Raw genomic sequence first — 4,785 nt, 5'->3', positions numbered from 1 at the left:
TATATGTATGAATGTACATGTTTTTTGAGATGAGTGTAATCAGAGAAACAGAACCAATAAGACATATAAATATATAGAGAAAGATTTATTATGAGGAATTGGCTCATGGATTATGGAGGCTAAGAAGTTTTATGATATTCTGTTTGCTGCTGGAGACCCAGTAAAGACGGTGATGTAAATCCAGTCCCAGTCTGAAGATCTGAGAACCAGGAGAGCTGATGGTGTAAATCACAGTTCAAGGGCAAGAGGAGACTGATGTTCCAGTTCAAGCAGTCAGGCAGGAAATAAAAGGGTAAATTCCGCCTTCTTCTACCTTTTTGTCTTATTTAGGTCCTCAATGGATTGGGTGATGCCCAGTATATTGGGAGGGGAATAATCCACTTTACCAAATTCAAACACTAATCTTATTGGGAAATATTTTCCTAAACACACCCAGGAAAAAATGTTTAATCTGGTCAGCCATTGGCCCAGTCAATGTGACATAAAATTAACCATCACAAAGACCTTCAAACTAAAGAATTTCTCTTTTATTCCTCGTTTGTTTGCTGTGATCATAAATGCATGTTAATTTTTTACAAGGCTTTTCTGCATTGATTGAGATGATCATATGTTTTTTAATCTTTAGAATGTTGATATGGTAAATTGCATGGATTGGTTTTCAAATTTGGAGACAAACACTACTTAGTTATAATGTTTTATCTTCTTTATATATTGCTGGATTCAATTCGATATTATCTTGTTTAGAAATTTTTTAATCTATGTTTGTGAGGGATATTGGTCTGTTGTTCTAGAGCTTTTGTCTGGTTTTGGTATTAGGGTAATTCTGGCTTCAGAAATTATTTGGGAAAAGTTCTTATTTATTTCTGGAAGAGATTGTATAGAATTGGCTTTACTTCTCTTAAATAGGAAGAAATTCCTGTATTATATCATTTGGAGTAGGTCTGCTAGCAACAAATTTCACCCCCCCCCCACTTAGTAGCTAATATTTATTATATCATTTGGAGTAGGTCTGCTAGCAACAAATTCTTTTTTTCCCCCCACTTAGTAGCTAATATCTTTATTTCACCTTTATGTCTGGAGAATATTTTCATTGACTGTAGAATTTTGGATGATAGTTCTCTGTCAGCAGCTAAAAGATTTGTTTTACTGCTTTCTGGCTTTCTATTTGTTTTACTACTTTTTGGTAAAAGAAAAAAAGAAGAAGAAAAAGAACTGCTGTCACTTATATTGTTGCTCCCTATATGTAATTTATCATTTTCCTTTCATTGCTTTGAAGATTTTTTCTTTAACTTTGGTATTCACCAGTCTGATTATGATATGTCTATACATGATTTTCTCTTGTAAGACGTTTGCTAAGCTTCTTGAATCTCTCAATCTTTGTCTCTCAATAATTTGGGGATATTTTAGCCAATATTATTTCAAGTTTTGTCTTCTGCACCATTTGCTTTCTCTCTCCTTATAGGTCTTCAGTGGAAAAAATGTTAGAACTTTTGATTATTACTCCAAAGTTACCTAAAGATCTGTTTTATATATAATATATATATAATGTATTCCCCTCTATTCCTTATACTAGATAATATCTGCTGGTGCCTCTCAAAGTTCCCAGATTCTCACCTATCTCATTTCTATTGTATTCATAAATTTTAAAAATTTTACATATTGTATATTTTAGTACCAACATTTTTTAATTTTTATTAGTTTTTAATTCTCTGCTGACAACTTTTTCCTTTCCATTTATTTCATGTGTGTTTACTTTTAATTAATGGAGCAATAGTCATATTATTTGCTCTATATTCATTCTATGCTATTCTAACATTTGGATTGCATTGTGGTTGACACATATTGATTGTTTTTTCCCTTGATAATTCATCACATTTTATTGAATTTTTTGTATGTTGAGTATCTGTGGATTATGTACTGCCCACTTTGAACTTTATGTTTTGTGTTTCTGGGTTCTGTTAAAATCCTATTGACAATATTGTTGTTTTAAGAGGCATTTAACCTATTTAGAGTCAGATCATAATTTTTTCTCACATTTTTCAGTAGTGGTTTCAATGATCAACTTACATTCCAAACCTTTGCTGCATTGCTTTGGGTCTGTGCCACTCATGTGACACTCAGGGACTAGATTGGAACTAAGATGGTGCTTTATATTGTAGTTCAAGTCTCAAAGCTTTCTCTATGCTACTTTGGGTGTTTCCCATGCACACCCAGCTCAGAGTTGAGCTCAAGACTTTTACTGATTCATAGATAGAATTAGGAAATTCCCTTCCTCAGTTCTCTTTTTTTATTGGATCCCCTCACATTTTCTGTCTTGCAGAGGATCTTTAGTCCTATTCACTGAACACAAAGATTAGGATTTTTTTTCTTGGAGTCTTAAGCATCTATGCCAACACTACGTTTCTATGATAGAGGTTCACTCTTAAGTCTGCATCTGGAGGAAGAAAATGAAAATAAAATCCTAAGAAAGTTCCTGAAATCAATAAAAATATATTAAAAAAATAACTTCATATGGGTTTCTTTCTCTCGCTTTGACCTTGTCTCTCCAATATGCTTTATACGCTATTCAGCATCCTCATTAATTACTTTAGTATTTTGTTTAGAGTTTAGTTATAATCAGTTGGAGAGTTAGACTACAATGGGTTTATACATTTTGGCTGGGAAGATAACTTTAAAAACATATTTTTTAATAGCCACATTATAACTCACTTTATGAATATTCTAAAATTTAGAATTATTTTTCTGCTTGGGAACACTCAGGTTTATTTTATTAGAGGAAAAATTATTCTAAAACACTACAGAGAACATTATTGAAAGTAAACATTTTCTACACCTCTGATTATTATGATTACTAGAGGCCCGATGCATGAAATTCATGCATGGGGCTCAGCGTCCCCCGCTGCAGCAGTGGGAGGCTGGGAGGGCTCTGCTGCCTCTGCCTCCTCTGCCGCGGCCCCCGCCACAGTGGCTTTGTCTGGAAAGACATTCAGAAGGACATCTGGTCTAATTAGCATATTATGCTTTTATTATTATAGATAAGTTTCTCTAAATTAATTAATTAAATCAAAGCATATGAGCATTTTTACTTCTAAGGTATTTTGACTTCATCTTGTAAGTTATAGGACACATGTGCCCTAGTGACATTGTCAGTTTTGTGCTTTAGAAGCAAAACCTTGGTAGCCATGCAAAGAATGGGCTGGGTGTTTCCCATGCACACCCAGCTCAGAGATGTGAGTGTGGAAGGAGATGAAGGTGGAGAGATCATTTAAGGGTCAATTACAATATTTTCAGTTAAAACCTCTAGCTGCATAAACTAAGGCAGTGGTTATAGAGATAAAGAGGAGACGTCTTAAGAAGTTAGTTTAAAAAATATTTTTATTTATTTCAGAGAGGAATGGGAGAGGGAGAGAGAGATAGAAACATCAATGATAAGCCAGAATCACTGATTGGTTGCCTCCTGCATGCTTCACACTGGGCGGGGGGGAGGGGGGGAGAAATTGAGTCCACAACTGGGCGTGTGCCCTCACCGGGAATCAAACTGTGACCTCCTGGTTCATAGGTCGACGCTCAACCACTGAGCCATGCTGGCCAGGCAAGAAGCTACTTTTAAATCAGAATCTTGGTGACAGAGAAAACAGAAGTCCAGTATAAGTCAAGAGTGACCTGGGATCTGGGTGACTCAGTGAGCCAGGAAATGGGAAGCAAGAAGAAGAAAAAAAGTTCTCACTTGAAAATTTTGTGAGGGAAGTGATGCTGCCACAGGAAATTCAGTAGGAGTGAGGTGATAAATGAAATATTCCATGGAAAAATGTAAGGAATCTAAAACTTTTTTTAAAATTTCAGAGCATGGAGGCATGGAATAAGAGAAATCATTAAGTAGAAAACAAAAGACAAAGAAGAGGTACACACCAAATGGAAAGAAGGATATGGGAGTAGGTGAGCAACTAGAGTAGTGACTTTGGGGATAGAAATAAAATAACAAAATTAAGACTGAAAAATTTCCACTCTCAGTGGATCTGTGGTCAGAGGTACTTTCTGGTGGATGTCACATTGTTCCTTGAATGGCTGTGAAGGCCTTCATGCCTCAATGGGAAGTCTGCCTCTGCTTTGTGGTCAGCTCATTGGCAATTTACTTCACTTCTTTGAAAAGTCTACCTTTGTTAACCAACTAGTAACTACTCTGGTACCCAAACTCCTCCCCCAAATTCTGAAACCTTCATCCCCTTCTATATGCTGAAATCCTGTCACTTATCAACTCTGGTGGCATTCAGAGAACTTGAACACCACATCTGGCAAGTTGTGTGACTTCAGTAAATGGCTCAGCCTCCCCCAGGTGAAGAAGTTTCCTCCGCTGGGAAATGAAGAGGCTGGGCCAGATGATCTCAAAGGCCCTTTGAGGCTAATTGTTTAATTGTATCCTTAGCATAATTGGTTTTGTAAATTTGTTTTGATATATTTGGAGAACATAAATAACACAAGCTGGTTGGTGAGTTACTCATCCAGTCCTTGATCATGAAAGCATTGCATATGCATTATTACCAGATTAAGGAAGAGCTTGCAGACTAAACTATGAATATTAGACAAGAACTCTGATGGAAAAATTCTGAGTTAGTTGTGGGTAGGGAGGTGGGAGCTGATCTAAACCTTCATAACCTAAGTTATATTAACCAAACTGACAATTTTAGCATGGGCAGCTAATGATACCTGCTCTGTAACTGACAAGTACTATTCAGTAGTGGAGGTAGAGGGTATAAAATTCTGAACCTTTAATACCTAATAGGGGCA

Source organism: Myotis brandtii, unplaced genomic scaffold, assembly GCF_000412655.1.
Source record: "Myotis brandtii unplaced genomic scaffold, ASM41265v1 scaffold1068, whole genome shotgun sequence".
Classification (NCBI taxonomy): Eukaryota; Metazoa; Chordata; class Mammalia; order Chiroptera; family Vespertilionidae; genus Myotis; species Myotis brandtii.
Note: the sequence above shows the minus strand (reverse complement) of the source record.